Below are 22,901 nucleotides of genomic sequence, written 5' to 3'. Positions count from 1 at the left end.
GATTATGGTTACCCTAGGGTAGTCTGCCCGTTTACATACATCGTCTGCTCTTTCACCAAGTACGGCGATTAGGAGGCCCTTAATGTCCCCTATAGCTAAGGTGACACCCCCCGTCATTTTCTCTAACTCATGTATCCACTTGCCGACTCCCGATGTCAGCATTGGAAGTTTATTTTTTAGATTCTCTCGGTCCATGTGTGGCCATGGAATATATTGTGGTCCTGCTCCCCCCTTTTCTAGCAGCGGGAATTGGAATATGCAGTCTTCCTTTTCCTTCCCCATAGCTCCTCTGTCTACCGCGGGGGTGGCATTCCTGCCTTGCTGTCTTCCTGGCAATTCCCTTAATCTGTCTGCATAGGTAGGTGCTGACGCCCCCCTCTGACCGTGAGGTGTTCCTTCATATCAGACGGACTGCGCGGCAGACTTCGGTGTCCTACTTGTGGACTTGCTAGCGTCTGACCATCATACCCCTCGGTCCCCTGGGTGCCGTTTTTCGCACCGTCTCCCTTCCTTGTGTGCCACATCCTCCATTTCCCCACCAGAGTCAGATCCTGAATACTCCCAGTTTACACAACTCCTTGCATCTTCTTCGTTCTGCCCAAACTCCAGCATGTCTAGGGACAGTCCCCTGCTCCCACTACTTCGAGTGACATCCTCAGTGTCATATAGCTGGGTGCTCTCCAAGTGCTCATCTTCCCTTCCCCCATCAGATATCTGTTCTAGCCCCATCTCATCATATATTTTATCAATCGTTTCCCCGATGCTTCTGGTGTCGAAGTCATCTTCAATATTGGTCCCACTTATACCTTGCACTGAGTCGCTCGCAGGAAAGAATTCTATGTCTTCCCATTCTACAACAGGATTGGGTTTTTTAACTTCCCGATCCAAATATTCTAGATCTCGTGCCCTCTGTCTGCGCTTACGTTCCATTTCCTCATTTACTTCCTTGCGCTTCCTCGCTTCTTCTCTAGCCTTGTCTACTTCCCTCATCCTTTTGTTTCTACGTTCCTTTGCCCTTCTAATTTCCTCCTCTTCTCTTCTCTTCGCTCTCTTCTCACATACCCTTTGCACTTCTTCCATCCTTTGCTTAGTCTGTCTGTACTGGTCTTAGGCTGCCTCTTGTTTGCGATCGAGCTGTTTCTCTTGACCTTCGCGATATAGCTGTTCTCGCTTCAGCCTACCCTTCCTTCTTGTCCTTTCATCCCTTACTTCCATCTCTCTTTCTCTCTCTCTCTCCTTTGCGTCCCATCTGGCCTACCTCTTGGCCTTATATCATCACTTCCTTTTCCATCCAGCTTCAGTAATATCTGATCTCCAATCCATTCGTCTTTCACGAATGCTATCTCATCAATTCTACCTTAATTTTCCTTTCATTTACTTCCCTCTCTCTCCTTATCAGGAGGTGCACAATTCTGTGCCTGATCTTTTCCTTCATCGTCGTGTCTCTCAATATTGGCTTCCTGTTCCCTTCCCTTATTGTTGTCACTACTGTATGTAGGCGACTCATATGCAGGGTTGCTATACCCCGTGGCTGCCTTAAATTCTCTTAGCGGGTAAAGCCCCTCTGTCTTACTCCCTTCAATGACTGGCTCAGGCGGGGATGGTGGTGCGGTAGGCGTCTCACCCCCCTCCGTACATACATTTAGTATCCAGTCTGTGGGTGGTTCTTCCACCTTCGTCTCTTCAAACATCTTCCACAATTCTAGAATAGCAAGACATTTCTTGTCGTGATCTCTGCTTCCAAAAGATCAGGACTTGCCCGACTCCCTTGGAAGCAGACCCATAACCCCGGTTCCGAGTGCCAGCTAGTCCCAATTCGGGACCTTTTGGACCCTGTCCTGTAGCCAGCGGCACCAGTCTCATAAAGATGCCCAGTCCCAGCGCTGGAAGCGCCGGGCTCATACTTACCTGCCAGTTGAGCCCCTGATCCTCTTCTTTTTGGGACTACTTTTCCTGTTGGGTGGGGCAGGAGTCACTCCCTAGGTTGAGAACACTGGAACTCTTCTGGAAAGCAGGAACTCTTTTCTTACCTAGGCGAGGCTGTGGAAGGAGATACCTAAGCACTACAGGAGGCTATTTAAACCACACCCGATGGATGAATCTTGCTTTGCGTTATTCTGCATTCTCTGCAGCAGAACGCTCATCGTGTCTTCTGCTTCTGATCGTGGGCCTAAGGGAACAAAGGCTTACCATCCTGGAATCCAGTCTTCAGCAGCACCTGTAAAGACAAAGAAAGAACAGGTTAGCACTACGGTCTTCAGTGGCAGCGCATCTCTTACCTGGTCCATCGGCTGTCACCAACGCCTCGCGCTGCATTCCGGCATCTGAAAGACAAAGGCTTACCTACTCTTCGCATGCTCCGGAGGTCTTCGCACTGCATTCCGGCATCTGAAAGACAAAAGCTTACCAGCTCTTCGCACGCTCCGGAGGACTTCGGCGCTGCATCCCGCATCTGAAAGACAAAAGAAGGTGCGTTTAAAGACATTGGGCAACTTTATTACTCATGTGCCATTACTCCTTCCCACGCCGAATCCAGTGGGTATTTCAGCACACTTCAGCTTCTCTAAAGCTCCGAACTTGTACTTGCAAGATAAAAGGGACAGTTAGTGCGCATCGTGAAGCAGACTACAAGCGCTTACTTACGTGCTTCCAGGCGCTTCTATTCCTCACGCGGGTTTGATCCTCAACTCTCATCAGCCCGCCATCCGCCATCGCCGGAACCCTGCAAAACAAGAGATATCATTACAAAAGACTTTTAAGACATTTGAAGTGCCCAGAACTTACCGTTCATGCAGTTAACGACGGACAGCAGTCCTCTGAGGTCAAGAGGCCTGCACCCTTATCCAGTGAAGAAACTGGTTACGGCACCCTGCCCCGAGGCAGATGGAGAGCTCGGCTTTCACTTACCTAAGGTGAGGGCGTTAACCTTTGGGGTTCTACAGGAGAAGAGAAAGGGAAGAGGAGAGAGGCACCCAATAACCCCAGTTCATTAATCCCATATTTTCTATCTGCAGACATCTTACTCTTCGAGTCAGACATACAGTGCACAGAGGTCCAGCCCAAAGAGCCAACCGTGTGTTACACATCACCTTTGAAGATACGGCATTCACCCAGTCAAGACCGGCGCCTCTGCGGGAATCAGGTGAGCGTTACAGAACGCAAAGCCTACCGCAAAACTCCCACCCAGGCGCTATGGAAACCTCGGATACCGACCAGCTAGCCCAGTTACTTGGGGAACTAAGAGCAGAAGTGCATGCAGCCCGTCAGGAAACGAATGCTCTAAGAAGGGAACTGATTATTTCCAAGGAGCGAACAGACGATCTCGCTAGACAATTGCTACAGTCACAAGCTGGACAAACTCCGTTACCCGCATCAGGGGCAAATCTTCCTTCAACATCCTCTACGAACCCAGTGCAGATCAACCTACCTGGGAATGTACCTCTGGCTCCGCCCGAACGATTTTCTGGTGACCCAAAGAGGTTTGCAGTATTTATTAATCAGTGCCGGTTGCACTTCTTATGCCGGCCAGCAGCCTTTCCAACTGATCAAGGTAAGGTAGCTTTCGTGCTTTCGTACCTTAGTGGCAATGCGGCAGACTGGTCGATCCCTCTAGTTAATCAAGATGATCCGGTTCTCCATGATTTTCAAGCTTTTCAGCTCAGTATGGAAAAACTGTTTGCAAGACATTCACAGGGGCAGGCCTTGGACAATGAGCTCCTTTCATTGCAACAGGGTAATCAAGACCTTTTGGCTTATATTGCGTCTTTCAACAGACTGATAGTGGAAACTCGATGGCCTGAGGACAAAAGGATTACGCTGTTTTATAGAGGTCTACGTGGAGAGCTCAAAGATGTGTTAGCCCAAGTAGTGAATCCCCCGCAAGACTGTTCGGACTATATTGACTTAGTCGTTCAAATTGACCACAGACTGCAGAACAGGAAGGCCGATCGTTCCAAGTTTGATGCTCGAGTATTTTCCAAACCACCAACTCCTACCAAAGGAGTAGACTCCGGGGAACCCATGCAAATAGGGGGCCTGAAAGGACCACTAACACAAAAGGAGCGGGAAAGGAGAAAACAGCTGCAATTATGCCTCTATTGCGGAAACTCGGGGCACTTTCTTCGAGACTGCCCGGTGAAACCAGCCAAGAAGGCAGTAGGAGCTGCAGTTACCAGGGTCACAAACTCTGAGCAGGGAAACGACCTCGCCCGACAAAAATAGAGGTCCTCTTGCCGAGCGTTAAAACCAGTTCCATGACCTCGCATTTCGTGATACCTATGGTCCTCATTAGCCCTGAACATCCGGATCGATTACATGCGATTGAAGCTTACGTCGACAGCGGTGCCATCGGCAATTATGTGGATCATGAAATGGTTTTGAGGATGAATCTGACTCTTTGTCCAAAGGCTGTAAAGGACGTCATTACTACGGTGGATGGTACGGAGATAGCCTCCGGACCAGTAACGCACACCACCCAAGAAGTGACGCTAATAAGTCAAGATGGACACCATGAGAAGATCGTGTTCGATGTGATCAAGGCCCCTCAGTTCCAGATTATTCTAGGAATTCCTTGGTTAGAGAAGCACAATCCTCAGATCGATTGGCGAGCAAGAACGGTTCAGTTTCCAGAATGTGTCTCTACTTGTCACCCTCGACCTGGTGTTGCACTGGCAGCAATTTCCTCGGAGGCTCCCCAGTTACCTCCTGAATACCTAGAATTCCAAGATGTTTTCCGGAAGGATCAGGCTAACTCTCTACCTCCTCATAGGTCTTATGACTGCCAGATAGACCTGATACCTGGATCTACTCCTTCTTGTAGTAGAATTTATGCCCTCACCGAGCCTGAGAATCTTCACCTCCGACAATACCTGGATCAATACCTAGCGAATGGGTTTATTCGTCCTTCCAAGTCCCCTGCTTCCTCAGCTTTGTTCTTCGTTCCAAAAAAAGAAGGGGACCTTAGAACTTGTATAGATTATCGCGCCCTGAACCAGATCACCGTTAAGAATAGATATCCGTTACCTTTGATCCCTGAACTCCTGGACCAAGTCAGAAAAGCATGCATATATACAAAACTGGATCTTAGAGGAGCCTACCACTTGGTACGAGTAAAAGAGGGCGATGAATGGAAGACGGCCTTCCGCACCAAGTATGGGCTATTTGAATATCAGGTCATGCCCTTCGCACTTTGCAATGCCTCGGCCGCCTTTCAATATTTTATGAACGATGTCCTCAGAGAGCTCATAGATGTGTGTGTTGTTGTTTACATTGACGACATCCTCATTTATTCTTTATCGGAAACTGAACATCGGAAACACGTGAAAATGGTCCTTGAGAGATTGCGTCAACACAAACTTTTCGCTAAGTTGGAGAAATGTGTTTTCAACGTGACTGATGTTGAATTCTTGGGATTCATATTATCACCTAGCGGAGTGCCTATGGATTCAAAGAAGGTCGATGCAATTCTCAAATGGCCATCGCCATCCTCCGTAAAAGGTGTTCAAAGCATGTTAGGCTTCGCTAACTTTTACCGCAGGTTTATCCCCGAATTCTCTCGAATAGTCCAGCCCTTCACCGCCTTGTTAAAGAAAAACAAACGTTTTGAATGGTCTACCGAGGCGGAACAAGCTTTCCAGAATTTGAAGACTAGATTTATCTCTGCACCGATCTTAAAACATCCTCGCCCAGAACTCCCCTACATCGTTGAAACTGATGCTTCGAAAAAAGACCCAGTAACCAATCAGTTGCATCCCGTGGCATTTTGGTCCCGCAAATTCTCGCCTCCTGAAATCAATTACACTATTACTGATAAGGAACTTCTAGCTATCAAGTCCGCCTTTAAGGATTGGCGGCATTATCTTCTGGGGGCCCGACACACCGTTACTGTGATTACAGATCACGAAACCTGCAATATTTGAAAACCGCAAAAGCTCAATCCTCTAGGCAACTCGGTTGGGCACTATTCTTTGCCGAGTTTGACTTCATAATTACCTATCGACCTGGTACAAAAAACGGTAAAGCTGATGCCCTTTTTCGGATGGGAGTGGAAGAACATTTGATCAATCCTAAACCTGTACCTATCATTCCCGAACAAAGAATTCAAGGTGTAATCGCCACACAATCCATAGAGGAAGTTAAGGATAAAGCCAGGCTACTGGTAACTCCAGCAGACATACAGAATTGGCATCTGCAGGGAAAGGACTTTACGGTGAAGGACAACCTATTATATTTCCAAGAACGGTCATACCTGCCCAGCACAGATTTACAGAAAAAGGTAATCTCTTGTTATCACGATTCTTTAATGGAAGGACATCCCGGTATGACCAAGACCTCGGAAAAGATCAAGCGCTACTTCTGGTGGCCGTCTTGGAAAAAAGATATCAGAGACGTTTATAATGTCCTGTGGAGTATGCGCCCAAAACAAGAGTCAAAAGGAAAAACCAGCCGGCCTCTTACGCCCTATTGCCATCCCACCTCGCCCTTGGCATACGCTTTCTATGGACTTCATCACCGATCTACCTCCATGCTCCGGATACAATACGATCCTAGTAATCGTGGACCTATTCTCCAAGATGGCGCATTTCATTCCACTCAAAGGCTTACCAACAGCAGCAACTCTGGCCCGAGAATTTCTCGAAAACATCGTCCGACTACACGGTTTTCCTTCAGTTCTCATTTCGGATCGAGGTAGTCAATTTATTTCTCATTTTTGCCGAAGTTACTGTCGGTCGGCTCAAATTGATGTGAGACTTTCGACCAGCCACCACCCTCAAACCGACGGACAAACCGAGAGGACCAATCAAACTCTGGAACAGTATTTGCGCTGCATGCTACAACAAACTGAAAAAACTTGGAAAGATATCCTTTGGATAGCCGAATATGCCTACAATAACTCTGTCCACTCGGGAACTGGGAAGACCCCGTTTTTTCTTTTATACGGTAGTCACCCTCGAACCTCGGAGTTGGATCCACTCCAAGATCTTGGAACACCAGCAGTAGACCACCTGCATTCTACAATCACCCAAGCCTTTAAGGAAGCCGTTTCTCACCTTCAAAGGGCTAAAGAACAATACAAGAAAGGAGCAGACCAACATCGGAAGGAAGCCCCCCAATATCAAGTAGGAGATCAAGTCTGGTTATCCACCAAATATCTACCTCTAAAAGGACCACGCACATTCAACCCAAGATACCTTGGTCCCTATTCCATCACTACCATAGTAAATCCAGTAGCGGTCAAGTTGGACCTGCCCCCTCACATGAAGATACATCCGGTCTTCCACGTCTCTCTATTAAAACCCGTGCAACCTCAAACCCGACTAACTAAATCTCCAAAACCTATTTTAGTTGATGGAGAACTCGAGTTTGAAGTCAAAAGCATCCTGGATTCCAAGATCTCCAAATCTAAACTATTTTACCTGATTGACTGGAAAGGCTACGGTCCCCAAGAAAGATCCTGGGAACCTGCAGAATATTTCCACGCCCCTCGTCTAATCAAAATATTTCATCGAACATTTCCTAACAAGCCCAAACCCCCGGAGAAGCCCGGTTTGGAAGGGGCCTTGAGGGGGGGTGCTGTCATGATCTCTGCTTCCAAAAGATCAGGACTTGCCCGACTCCCTTGGAAGCAGACCCATAACCCCGGTTCCGAGTGCCAGCCAGTCCCAATTGGGACCTTTTGGACCCTGTCCTGGCGCCAGTGGCACCAGGCTCATAAAGATGCCCAGTCCCAGCGTTGGAAGCGCCGGGCTCATACTTACCTGCCAGTTGAGCCCCTGATCCTCTTCTGTTTGGGACTACTTTTCCTGTTGGGTGGGGCAGGAGCCACTCCCTAGGTTCAGAACACTGGAACTCTTCTGGAAAGCAGGAACTCTTTTCTTACCTAGGCGAGGCTGTGGAAGGAGACACCTAAGCACTACAGGAGGCTATTTAAACCACACCCGATGGATGAATCTTGCTTTGCGTTATTCTGCATTCTCTGTGGCAGCGCATCTCTTACCTGGTCCATCGGCTGTCACCAACGCCTCGCGCTGCATTCCGGCATCTGAAAGACAAAGGCTTACCTACTCTTCGCATGCTCCGGAGGTCTTCGCACTGCATTCCGGCATCTGAAAGACAAAAGCTTACCAGCTCTTCGCACGCTCCGGAGGCCTTCGGTGCTGCATCCCGCATCGGAAAGACAAAAGAAGGTGCGTTTAAAGACATTGGGCAACTTTATTACTCACGTGCCATTACTCCTTCCCACGCCGAATCCAGTGGGTATTCCAGCACCCTTCAGTTTCTCTAAAGCTCCGAACTTGTACCTGCAAGATAAAAGGGACAGTTAGTGCGCATCGTGAAGCAGACTACAAGCGCTTGCTTACGTGCTTCCAGGCGCTTCTATTCCTCAAGCAGGTTCAATCCTCAACTCTCATCAGCCAGCCATCCGCCATCGCCGGAACCCTGCAAAACAAGAGATATCATTACAAAAGACTTTTAAGACATTTGAAGTGCCCAGAACTTACCGTTCGTGCAGTTAACAACGGACAGCAGTCCTCTGAGGTCAAGAGGCCTGCACCCTTATCCAGTGAAGAAACTGGTTACGGCACCCTGCCCCCAGGCAGATGGAGAGCTCGGCGTTCACTTACCTAAAGTGAGGGCGTTAACCTTTGGGCTTCTACAGGAGAAGAGAAAAGGAAGAGGAGAGAGGCACCCAATAACCCCAGTTCATTAATCCCATATTTTCTATCTGCAGACATCTTACTCTTCGAGTCAGACATACAGTGCACAGAGGTCCAGCCCAAAGAGCCAACCGTGTGTTACACATCACCTTTGAAGATACGGCATTCACCCAGTCAAGACCGGCGCCTCTGCGGGAATCAGGTGAGCGTTACATTTCTCTAGCTTCTTGCCTGTATATGTGGCATGTAGAAAAGTCGTCATATGTTGTAAGACGGCTTTAGATAAGGACCCATTCTGTGGCCAAGGCATAAACATCTTGTGGGCAGTACCCTTAACCCACTGTGTGCTATACTTTTTTAGTTTAGGAGCATGCTTAGGTAGTTGCATGCACAGATGCGCAAGTGGGGTGACCTCCTCCATTTTTGATTTCGTCACCAACAATATTTATACAGTTTTTTATCCTTCCAATAGTATGAGCGAGCACCAAATACGCAAGCTCCAATCCAATCTTTTCCCACCAAAACTTTACTATCAATTAACTCAAAACCATCAATTCATTTGAGATTCCCTCTCAGTTACAGAATCACGTAAAACCACATTTCATTTCGGACAATCAGCGATACAGTTCTATTACATTTGACTACAACAGAACACATATGACAGACACTTGATCTAATCAATACCCTGTCATGGAGTTTAAACAAACTCCTTTGATGCGTCTTTAAACGTCACCGTAGTCAAATTGTCCCTTATTATATGGGCTATGAGTTCACGTTTCTTCTGACCGCTGTATTAAAGCGCAGGAATAATGCGAATCCTTACATTTTTATCTCAGGTGCCCCCCTGGTAATCCTTCGTTTTTATCTCAGGTGTCCCCCTGGTAATCCTTCGTTTTTATCTCAGGTGTCCCCCTGGTACCCTTTGTTTTTCTCTCGGGTGTCCCCCCAGTATCGACTCTTTATCTCTTATGCTCGAGTCATTACCCCCTAAATATATACAGTCTTCTCTACTTCTGACTATTTTAGATTTTTCTCCGCCACCCACCGTTACCTTTCCCTTACTTGCTCTAATGCCTACAAGACATTTGCCAAAGTAACAGGTTTATTGTTTCACTCACCGCTCGCATCTTTTCCTCTCGTGAACTTCGGCATCATCGCCCCTTCCTCTTCCAGCCTTGTAAGGTTTTGTCGTCCGATTGGCTGCCCGTGGGAATGAGAAGGGTTATGCTTGGAAAGGCGGATCCCTTTAGACCCACTGCAGATTTTTTATGGATCTACTCTATCATTGTCCACGGGGAGCTTCTCAGTCTACTCAGCTGGAATGGCGAAAGGACTTGTGATATTGCCGAAGGCCCAGAGCTACTTCGTGCTGTCGGTCTATAGATGTCTTATGACTATATTAATCAATAATCAATGGCCGAAAGCATCCTCACGCTACCAAGTGTATAGAGCAGCGGGGTTACACTGACGGGCCCATAGATCAGTGTGCACCCTCTAGTACCTTTAAGACAAGATAGCTGCACCATGTGAGAACTGGGGGTGCAGGATTCACTTACTCCAAAATGACTCAATAATGAGGAATTTGGCAAAGGGAAGTCCGTTTAATGACAAGTACATCAAACAGGGAAGCAGTTAGGAATCAGCATTGTTGCGACCACCCGTCTCGCTCTGACTTCCTCGAACTTCAGTCGAACAGCAATAATTATAGGCAAAACTCGTAATCATTGACGTCTAATTCTACAGAAACTCGACATGCAATACAATTGGTTAGGAAAGGTAACTTAAGTATAGGTGCTATATCTGTATATGATTATAGGGCATGAGGATTGGATAACTCAAATCGGGTGGGCATCTACGCCCATCCGACTACATCACACGTGATTGACATCACTACAAGTATGATGTCTTATTGGTTCTACTATCTATAGGACTCCAGATAACTTGGTCCATTGTGATTGGGCAGGTTACACCCCTAGACATAAATGCCCATTTTAATTAGCGGCATGCAGAATGGACACCCATGTGCCTGGTGTCCCAAGTTTCACCCTTCCATCAATCAGTATTTTAGGACTATGTGTCAATTAGTTGGCTGGGTATGGCCTCGAAACTGTAGCCTCTTATCGGGAAAAGTTATGGCATCCTCGAGTCCTGGATGACATTAGGAGGTGGTACTTCTTTGCGCCTGGCTGATCACATGTTAGTTCACCATGAATCTGCTTCAGTTTCCAGCTTTTAGTGCATTTAATTCTGTTTCAGCCTCGCCACCTGCATGGGCCCCCCTTATCTTGACCTTCATGGGGCAGGCTGGTATGCTCTGAAGTTTGAGTCTTGTTAGCTGACACTCTCATCTCTTCCTCTGGATGAACTCGACTTCCTAGGCATGAGCCGCTCTTTGTTGAGTTTCGATTCCTCTCCTTCTTTTGCCTCTGGCTGGGTTATGAAACTTTGCCTGTCAGGCCTCTGGCAACCTGGGTACATTTCTGCTTTTACAAAATGGAGTCGCACTTTTATAATGTGCCTTATTGAGCTAGATATATAGTTGGCGCTTGTCGCTCTAATCTTCTAACAAGCATTGCAAGCAGTATTGTTTCTTTAGCATCTTGCGTTCCAAGCCTATTTACACACATTTAACAGGTCGGTTGCTTCCATCTTGTTTCGTAGTAACATTTCCTCACGTTTAAACATCGTCTTTTCTCTGTGTCCATTACATTTATTTTCGTAGTTACTCGCACTGGCGTGCTTGTCTTTGATAGCTGCTTTTGTTCATTCACGAGTCTGTTCAGGCCCTTGTGTCATTTCCACTGGCCTTCCATTAGTGCTCTTTGGGTCTCTTCATTGACCGTCTGTAGGTACTCTTCGTTTCGTATCAGTGGCTGGTAAGGCTGTCTGATAGGGTACCGTGCTGCCCAGGGTTGTCTGGTTATGGGCGCTTCAACAGGTAGGGATCTTCTGATGTATACTGGGCAGAGTCCCAGTGGAGCTCTTTGTTGATTAATTTGCTCCTCATACATCACATACCTTGGTGAGTATGCTCCTGATACATCGAACTGAGGGGATGGGGTGCAGGCCATATCTGGGACCTCCTCTACAATGGCATAGTAGGGAGAAATGCTACATCCAGGTCGCAGCAATATGCAATATTGTTCAGCTACTTCGCTACCATTGGTTTTGGTGCCTGCCACCAGGCGTTAGCCACCCTTCTGTGAGCCAGCACTAAAATGAGACCCACCAACCTACGTACATGCCTTGAGAGACCCCTTATCAAACCCAGCAGTGCCAGTAATGGATCCAAAACAACCTGATCCTTCACAATACGAAACACCATCTCAGAAACCTCTGCCCAAAAGTGCGTTATTGGAGGACAGGTCGATGCCAAATGGACAAAATCAGCAAAATGAGTCTTACACCTTGTACATTTGTGTGGTGCCTCCGGGTAGTATTATTGTAATTTAGCCGTGCTGTAATATACGTCTGATGCATGAAGTTAAAGTGAATCATTTTATATCTAACATTCAATGAGACTCTCTTAGTTTGACCCATTATGCAGGACCAGTCCTCCTGCTGAATCTCTAATCCCAGGTCATGTTCCCACCGCTGTCTCTGAGTATTTCCCCCTGGGAATCTCAGTTAACAACCTGCCATATATCTGTGAAAGTAAATATCCCTCACCTTGGGCAAAAATAACAAAAAATTCCCACATTGTGTAAGAGTGGGAAAGTAGGTGGCTGAACTGGGAAATACATCCAGCAGGAAATCCCCACCTTTTTCCCTAAATGCTACTATGGACAAAAAGGATACATCTTATAATAATCTGCAAATGTGACTATGCCAAGCTTATTTACCAACTTCACATATACCTTTGTATATGTCTTCACAAACTATTGCACATATTTAGCCATCAGCAACGGGGAATATAGAGTTTCCACACCCATTTTATCCGCTATTTGATACCAGGCTGCACATGTTCAAGAGACCACAGGTGTCACCGTAGATGTATGCGTGACTTGTTCTAGAACCACCATCTGGAGTAAGCCTGGAGCTTCTAGTGCCCTTTCTATCTGTTCATGTGGTGGAGATGGTTGTGTTGAATCCCAGAAGTACAGAATGTAGGCCTGGATCGTCCAGTAATATTTCTCGAAATCTGGGACTGCCAGATCACACTTCACATATGGTTGTGAGAACATGTACCATTTAACCTTGGGTTGTTTCCCCGACCAAAGAATCTAATAAATAATTCCTTGCAGCTGAGTAAAAAAAAAGAGTACCGACAGGTAAAGAGGTACAGGAATCTTGGCAGTACAACCATTTTGACTGCCGCAAAGCGCCCCAATCTATGAAAGCAGAAGACTCTGCCACCTCTGAATTTGTTCTTTAAGATTGTCCATCGCTCTCCCATAGTTTTGCCAGAAGAGTACATCTGAATCAAGTGAGATTTCAATTCCCAGATATTTAGTGCTAACCTCCTCCCACTTAAACACAAGGTCATCTACAAAAGCATTTGTGATCCTGGTTACGGGAAAAATCACTGATTTCCCATGATTGATACCCAGACGGGAAAATTCCCTGAATCTGGTCACCTGTCTCATCACCAGGTGCAAGTGCTCTTTTATAAACAGCACTACATCATCCTCATACAACACGATTATTAGTTTATGAGAGTATAGTTGTATCCCTCTAGATATATTATGTGCTCACATCAAGGCCGCCAGTGGCTCTATGGCCAGAGCAAATAGTGTCTCGCCCCCCTCCCCATCGTCAAGGAATCCGACCAGGTTCCTCTCATAGCAATCCTTTCAGAGGGGCAATTATACAGAAGAGCAAGCAGAGCAATAAACTTCAACTCGAGCCCCACTTTTCTGATTGTCATGAATAGATATGGTCATTCAACTGAGTCAAAAGCCTTCTCGCACGAGACTGCCAGCACATCTTGAGTTATTATGTCGAGAAGGGCAACAAATCTACAGAGGCCATATGTAGTATATCTTCGGGGATTAAATCATGATTGGTCTGCAAGAACAAAGCTCTGCGTGAAAGGGAAGAGACTCTTTGCCAACACTTTGACATAGATTTTATTATCAATATTTATAAGTGAAATTGGTCGATACAAGGCACATTCATCATTCGGCTTCCCCTTTTTATGTATATAGTTATCATTGCCTCCCAGAGCATCGGAGGAAAGATGCCCTGCTCTACAGATTCCAAATACATCCGGAGTAGATGAGGGGCCAGAATATCTGTATAGGCCTTGTAAAACTCTACCATCAGGCCCAGGAGCCTTGGATCCCTGAAGACACTTAATAACCCACAGCACTCAAAAGTAGCATTTTGATTTAGCATCTCCCTTTGATCTTGTGTCAGCCAAAGCAGCTCAATGTCCTCTAAATATTGCCACACAAGTGTCCCGCGATATCAGATATCTCGTATTCATGTTCACCATTCCGATCCTTAATCAGGTCTATATGCTTTAACTTTCTCTCAGAGGCAAGAATCCTTGCCAACAATCCACCCAGCTTTTGACCTTTCCCATACTGCTTTATAAGGTGAGACCTGCCCAAATATTTAACTTCCCCCAGCGCGTTCTCGTGGACACTGTCCAGCTCTCGTCGAATGTCTGCCAGTACCAGCTTTTCCCCAATTAACTGGAAGTCGTTTTCCCATTTTTATAGCCTAGTTTAATTGGATTCTAGGTCCCTTCTAATTCATTCTGACTCTTTGGCTACACACACTGCACACACATTAAATTTGAAGGTCTCTCAAAGTACCACCGCTTTCATGTCCAATGAACCATCATTGACAGCAAAAAAAGACTATATTGTCACCTAACTGGCTTTGCAAAACCGAATCCTTAAGAGCTTTGGCGTTAAAACGCCAATTAGCCCTTCTACATAACATGAGCCGAGAGGGTATGCAGGAGAATATCACACTCCCCAAACTGGAGCACAGTTGTTTGTGAAACAAATATAAAATCTATACGACATGCGGTGCCGTGTACCCAGGAATGAAAGGTGTAGCCCTTCTGTGTAGCATGCTTTAGCCCCCTAATATCCACTAGGTTATACATTTAACATATATCCTCAATCTTCTGGCTTGCTGCAGTGCAAAGCAAAGTTTTCAGCTGATGCTTCTCTGCAGCCTGGGACTTGTGGACCGACCTACCAGGTAGCCGAGGAGGCACCCCTGTGGCCACGAGTCTCAGAAGCACCACCCCCAAACCCCTCCGTTATCAGTGGAGTGCAGCCAGAGGTTAATCAAACTGCCAGTTCCACAGTAATATGACAGGATCTTTGGCTGGTGCACGGCGCTCACACCGGAGCCTCCATGGTCATTGGTGTAAGCATCATAACCCGTGTTGTTGGGGGTAGCTTGGCAGTGTGGTGTGTAGTGCTTGTCATGAACTTTCTGGTCAGTGTATTCCTTAGTGGCATGGTCCACATGTGTTGTGGCAGCATGCAAGGTAAAGGAAGTACCCCATTCCATGATGTATGCCCATTTTATTCCCTTGTCTCTTTAGAGGTTATTTAAATGGGGTCTCCCCATCCAATATGGTCTTGGCATACTTCTTTTCAATCATTTGCCAAAGTGGAGGTATAAAAGGCTGCTGGTGAAATATGGAAAACACATCAGTACTTTTCTCTCCTCAGTGACTACTACCGGATTCCTAATCTAGTGGGTCCTCATTATGAGTTTGTTGGTAGTAGTAAAACAACCACTATTTTGGAATAACAGATATTTTACTGATCTGCTAATTGTTCAGCTTCAGAGCTGAATCTCTTCAATTCTGCTGGGTTTGAGTGGTCATAATCACATCCACATTAAAGAAATGAGTAAATGATGAACGGTTACTGCTTTAAAGCAGCAGTACTACAAATGGGGCTCCAAAATGAGGAATAGTGGAGCATCTGCATGACTCTGAATCATGCAGCCCCTTCCATTTACCACATACTTACCACACGTGGTAGCAGAACATGAGTTTTGGGGTATTTTCAAGGGAAATACTGGTAGCTTTAAAATGCAGTCTTCTTCTTCTTGCTCCCTCAAGGCTGGTCCATTTCCTGTAATGGTCCAGGTTGTATTTCTGTCGCATTCCTTTTCCTCAGACATGCTCTGCATATCTCCTGTTAGTCTACAGAGAGGATGAGTTGGTTTAGGAAAGGGTCACCCATAAATGCCTACGAATATTGGTAAAGGGCTTTTGGGCATCCTGAGCTTGACAGGTTAAGATACCAACACATTTGTAACAGGAAACTGGATCAATTACAAGGGATCACCACCACGTTTTCTAATTTGACCGCAAGAATGTCTGTTTGAAAACCTTTCTTGTGCCTTGGCCTTTTATGCATACAAATACCATTGAATTGGATTAACTACGAAAATTACAATTACAAAATTAATGGAGGGTCTGTGTGTCTGTTGTCTCCTGTTCAGTTCAGTTCACGTTTAAGCCTCATCAGTGTGCTTCAGAATGGATTGTGTGTGATTGTGAATCTCAAGTGTCCTGCTCTGGCTTAGGCTATGCCATAAGTGACAGTGATCGGATGTTGTGTTGTGGCAGCTTGAACTAGATGTTGGGGTGTTTGAGGCTGAATTTTGTGCAGAAGGACATTGTGGACTTCCCTTCTTATGTGGCCCATTTCAAGGTGCCAACCTGTTGTAAGTGATGCAGTATACTGTATTTGCAGAGCACTCAGAGAGGAGTTAAAGGATGTATTGGCCGGGATTGGCTGTTCACAACCTTTTCAGCGGTTAATTGACTTGGGGATGCAGTTGAACTTTTGACTTCCGGAAAGACAGAGAGCCAGACAGAATGGATGGATCTCTTATGCCTTATCTTCTCTGAAAAAAGGTACTATTAATTGATTGATATTTTTTCCTGGGCTACTTACAAGTAAGAATGACGGTAAAAGAGGTGGTTGCTCCTGTGATGGAATTGAGGTCAGCAAGGACATTTGGAAGCATCTTTATGCAGGTCTGGTACAGCTATCACAAAATGTGATCATCCACCTGGTTTGAGAAAGGAAAGTTTGGTAGGTTTTTTTTTCTCTTCTTCTTCCAGCTAGTCAAACAAAATTCGACAGAGCTGCTGGTTTAGGTTCTTGTAGAAGGTTGATTGTTATCTAATACTTTTATGGTCAGGCTCTGGAGACGTCCACCTTGTTTGATTCCTGAGCCTAAGGAATGCCCATTGATCAGACCTGGGAAAAAGAGTTTACATTAACCAATATTGTTCAAGTAGTTTTCGGGATGCAGCACCAGCCGCCCCCTCCGCACCTGCCCTCCGATAAGTGTAATATGTTGGAGGCCCTGAGAAAAAGAGGGTGGACCAAGCCTCTAATGCCACATCCTGCCTGTGCTACCACACGTCTCCTATTTCCTTATCATGAGTTTGTATATGTGTTTCAGAAACCTGAGTCAAGCACTTCTACCACTCATAGAACAGAACAGTGTGATTGCGAGACTCATCCATTTGTTCCCTTTGGTCGCATGTACACACTTCACATAGTGAGAACGAGACAAACACAGTTAACATTCAGGAGAATCTCTGAAGTGGTTTAGGTATTCTATCTAAATATCCTGCTGTGGCATTTCTGCTTTATGTGCAAAAATTATGTGAGTTGTGTTCCTGTGTTGGCTGTGATTGGATGAATAATGTGTCCCTTATGGATCATTATGCATTGCTTCAATCATTGATATTTTGGAGTCTGCAGGCGTGTTGGGTTTCCAGAGAATGTGAAAAGCCTCATGGATAGATCCCTCACACCGTGCATTGATAGTGATACATTTTTTGGATATCAGCACAATCAGGCTGAGCCTGAATAGTATCACACCCAATTTCTGGTTTTAAAATGCTTCCAGCTCTTCTGTCACTAGAAAACAAGGGGTTGGCTTAAGATTTTGTGTTGGGATGATTGGCTCAAGAAGAAGTTTTGGTCACTGTGACAAAATCCCCTGTCTGATGCAGAAAGAAGAAAGAAAGAAGGGGATCAGTATAATCCATCAGCCGAGCAAGCCACCAGCCTTGTGATGTCTCTAGACACCACCAACGCCTTGATCCTTTCCTCAGTCTCTTTTGTAGTAGTTCCATAGTAAGATTAACATGGGGGACCGCATGTGGATGTTCATAGAAATCATGGGGTGTGCAGGGGCTCCGGTAACTCATATACAATGTTCCAGGATAATATACAGGAAAGGGAGTGGGAGTCTCACGCTGGTAGAAAACCGTGGCGCGATTAAGTGGCTTGCAAACTCTCCTGCAGTACTCTGCTCCGCTCATGCACACTTTTAGGTGTGGATAAGGGGGAGATATGGAGGCTTGCAGACCATGTGAGTGTGAGTAAACAAAGTGTCCATTCATCCTAAAGGTACAGGGAACATCACAGTGGAGCTGCGGGGCTACCATGACACCACTGTCTGATTGCAAGATGGCAGTGAATGCCTTCTAGCCGTGGTCCCATGCAATCCCTTTGAATGTGAGCGTCACCCAAAAACGTACCCCCCTTAGTGAGAGGCAATAAAGTACACACCACAGGAGGGGAATGAGATATGGACCAAGTGCGGGTGAGATCAAAAGGGTTTTATATAAATCAATATAGGGCATGCAAAGGACTCTGCAAACTCCAAGAGCGCTCTGTCTGACAATAGCAAAGACAGGCCTACTTATTTACAGAACAACGTCATGGGTGACACAAGCTATAGGGGGCACATAATCGTGGGGATTGGGTGGTGATGTCTAGGGGGAATACATTGTATACAGTTGCTCCTTCAGGATTGGTGGACGTTGGTGCAGCGCCACATGGGGTTGGAAGGTCAGCTGGGCTCATCGGGTTGGAGTGCCGGGCCAGACATGCCTTGTAGTGATGATTGGTAACTAAACTGACATTTGCCCTTGTGGTCACACATTCACACCCATTTGTTACACTTCATGCTTCCGTTGTCTTATAACTCTTGTAGTACTGACCTTAGATCAATAAGCAGGCAGGAACATTGATATGCAATAGGAAGTGTCCCAATTCATCAGTTGTAAAGATACCTTAGGTTCAAACAGGCTAGTCCCATGTGCATAGTCAGGGGCATGGGAGTGGTTACTCGATCACCCTGTTTTGTTAGATTCAGTGAGGGATGGTATTACGATCTGTTAGCACAAGTTTGGGCGCTCCCCTTTGAGGGCCATTAACTTTAGGTTGGCGGAGATACCACTGGCCCGTGGGGGGCATGTAACTGGTGCCTAAGAGACGGTGGGATTTAGGACCAGGTAACTCGTAAGTCATGGAGTCAGGCTGTGGCGGCCTCTGACATGGGGGAGGCGGATGCTTGAAATGGGTCCAGCAGGGTCGGGAGGGGAGGTGAAGCTGTGCTGTTCGAACACCAGCTATCTCTGGAGGGCCTGGGCGGGAGGAGGGGGAGATGGCCTTGCAGCTCAGTGTGCTGCAACCTGCACAAAGCAGTGTACTGTCCCATGGGTGAGGGGCGAATAACAACATGTGGACTCTCTAGGATAACTTATATACATTTGCATTAGAAGGGATACTAACTGGGGGCCATACCATTTTAGCACAACATTTCGTATCTATCGTTGACATATGTACATGAGGTAGCGTTAGGCAGGTGTATGAGCAAAGAGGGCAACGCATATTATTGTATAGTGTCATCATTTAGCCAGTCTTCGTACATCTTCATATTGTAAACAATATCTGTTGCATGTTACTCTTTACCCATTCTTCTTCACATTAGCAGCAAACGTTAGTCAACACGACATATATTACATAAATGGTTTCTACACATTACAAGAGTTCTTGGGGTAGGCAGGGGTGTGGGGCACCACACAGTCTAACGCTGGGGGGGCTTGGTGCAGGGTCAGGGCATGCAAGTTTTGGGCTGGTTTCGGTTACTTCCTAATGTTCCTGTTCATGGCTGGGCAATAATGTACTGCGGAAGGTTAATAGCTACAGTGCTTTATTTTGTTGTTTGTTCGTGTCTGGTTGCTCGCAAGAACAAGTCTTCAGCTGATCTGCCATGCTGTGGAGGGTGGGGGAAGTGTGGGCCTCTGTGAGCGCAGTCGAGTGGGGGTCAAGCTGCAGCTTTCAGTGTGCACGTTTGCTTTGCCTGGGTTAGATCTAAACGTGTTTAACAAAATGTAGTTGTCTTAGTATAAGATGGCGTCTGTGCTTCAGCCACATAACGTGGCAGTGCAGCCTCACATGTCGGTCCGCAGCCGCCCTGCTGCCTGGGCCCGGGGGCCGGTGGGCTGCCGACGAGTCATGAGTCTTCACCTGGGTGGGAGATATAGTGGGAGGGGGGTCCTATTGACCTATCCTCCCCACATTTCCTCCCTTTCAATACTTACCTTAGCTCCCCCAGCCGCTCATGCTCCTTCTCAGCTAACACTGCCTCCTCCCAGGCCGGTGTTCCTTTTATTGGCATCCAGCTCTGCAAACCCCCCGGAGGCTTTCCCCCCTTCTAGCATACTCATCTGGTGTGCAGGTCATATATATACATCCCTATCTCCCTCCAGGTCCAACCATACCTCAGTGTACCATTCTAGTTCTAAGGGCTCTTTTATTGTGGTATGATATAACCTATCCGCTATATCCCCGTCATAATATATGGGTACCATTCTAAACTTGGTTTCTGAATCCTCACCAGTTTGTATGTGTGCTTCCTGTTGCATTCATGCCCCTCCTCTGGCGTAGCCCATTGTCACCATTATCATTGCTCCATTCGGGACTGCGTTTGGGCAGCATCGAAGACCCAGCTGGCATACACAAAAAATCACAAGCAAAAACATGATGAGGGGCATTAGTAGTTTCACTGTGAGCCCCATCCAGGATGGCACCCATGAAAAAATGTTGTCGAACCATGTGCTTGATTTCGCACCACCTTCTTTCTTCATGCATTCCCCTAGGTTGTGCACTGCGGCGATGACGTGCGATAGAGTCCCATTATCAGCATCTTCAGAAGGTACAAAAGTGCAACAGGCACTTCCTATTTTTCGGCAAACACCTCCATCCATCGCTGTCAACAGGTCTAGGACATACCTGTTTTGCATTGTCATTAGTCTCAGAGCCCTTAGCTCCACCTTGATCACGTTGAACCCTTCTTCAGTGTCGTTAGCCAATTGGATCAGCTCCCACCGTGTTATCTGCAGCCACTTTGCGTTTGTCCGTGCCTGAATGCTTGGGTTGAGGGAGGCAAAGAAGGTTTCGGCTGAGCTGAATAACCTGTACCTGTCTGGGATCTGTGCCAAGAGTTCTGAGGAGGCCCTTGATATGTAGTTTGACGACCTCCGTTGTCTGGATACGATTCCTTCGGCGTTCCCTTCTGAGAGGACGTTCAGTGGTGGCTCTTCAGCGGGAGGGGCTTTGGCTGCTGCTTGGGTCATTGTCCTGCCCCCTTCTCCGATGTGGCTTTCCGGTATTACCATTAGAGCTGAGTGCAGTGTCGCCAGGGAACACGTGCCCCTCCATGATGGTGGGAGGTGCATGTACGCCCGTTTGCCACAGACCCAGTAAGTGTCCATTAATGCTGCTGTTCCTTTCTTCATATCTGGGATTATCAGGGTTTTACTGCAGTTTGTGTTTTTTCCTATGTCTATTTTCCCTTCTCCCAAGAAGCAAAGTTCATTTGAGATTTCTTTCTGTAGTTTGAGCGGTTTTTCTATGGCGCTCACCCAGGTCAATTTGGCTATATGTTCTGACCAGACTGTGGTACATGTTTTCGCAATCCATTGTAGCTTTTCGGTCGGTTGCCCTTGCAGTGCTTCAGCCTTGCACGTTACCACATCGTCTTTCCATTTATTCTCCGAAAATAGTGTTCCCTTTATTACGAACAATGGTTCCTTTAAACACACCACTCCTTTGGCTCTCGAGAAGCACGTTTTCTCGTTCTGCAGCATTTCAAAAGATACTGTGTGTGCCTGGAAGGTGTTCTTACTTCTGCACAGGGTGAGATGGAGGAGATACCTCAAAAACAGAGATGAGGATAGTGCTGCCCTTTTTGCCCCACAGGGCACGGATAGTAACCCTTTCAAAAACTGCATACCAAAAACGGAGACACTAGTGCAAAAATTCATCAAATTAGAACGACTCAGCAAACAAGAAATTAATAAATACTGGGAACAGGTCTCACATAATAACCACCTCAAACAAGAAATTATCCCTAGAGGTCTCAGAATACTGATATTTCCAGATTTCACTCATCAAGATAACCAAGATCTAGCGTCAGACTGGGAAGCTAATTTAACATGTAGTTCAGAAAATATGATGAAAATCCTTGTACAACATGCAGAGAGAGAACATACTGGAGTGACCTCAGAAATTGATCAAATTCACAAGACAATCTCAGATATGCCAAATCCATCAGCGCCTAAAGACAAAAACTATGAGAAAATGAATATCATCCTAGAAGACTACCAGGATGACATTAAAATTGGGAAATTCAGGACATTTTATCGTGATGAGAGGGATTATATAAATGATCGTGTTTACACGTTTCAGGCCAAATTTGATTGGGGACCAAACTAAAATTACAACACCTAATGTTACACCAGTTATATCAGACATAGATTCGGAATCAGAACCAGGGACAACGAGTACAGATGGTACAGAGGACACTGATCAAGTACAAGCCAATGAGGCAGACGACATACCAGAAGAGGTTTCCGGGTGGAAATCAAAAGATATAAAAAGTGCAACTTCTCGAATCTCAACACAAATTATAAACAAGTACGCTTTCAAAAAACACTCCCTTTAGGCCAGAATACACCAACAACCCCAACAACATCAGAGGAAGAAGAGGAAGAGGAGCAAAGAGGAGAAGAAACAGGAGATACAAGAAAAAGATTCACCAGATCCAGTCTCAAACCCAAACCGATTCTCAAAACTTAGTGTATACCTAACCGGCATGCAATGACTGCACGCATTAGGCATATAACTCGATGATATGTCTAAAAACAGTTCTTTGGAAGTCTACTAGTGCACTCATGGCCAATTCACGTTCTCAAACATAAATATATGGATGATCATAATTATGAATAGAGATACCAGCACATGTATAATTTGATACATATTTTGGATAGTTAACACTATTAATTACGCCCTGAGGACGGCCCAGAGAGGGCTGAAACACGTGTTGGCGTGGCGTTTCTTTCAGTAGATTAAAAATTATGCAACTATAAGAACGTTTGTGTTGTCAGTTCTCTAAAGACACACACGTAATTTGTGGTGTTCACTTATACCTTTTGTCACATTT

This window comes from Ambystoma mexicanum, chromosome 1p (assembly GCF_040938575.1).
Source record: "Ambystoma mexicanum isolate Mex_15411 chromosome 1p, UKY_AmexF1_1, whole genome shotgun sequence".
In the NCBI taxonomy this organism is placed as follows: domain Eukaryota; kingdom Metazoa; phylum Chordata; class Amphibia; order Caudata; family Ambystomatidae; genus Ambystoma; species Ambystoma mexicanum.
The sequence above is the reverse complement of the archived record's forward strand: the minus strand, read 5'-3'. Positions refer to the sequence as shown.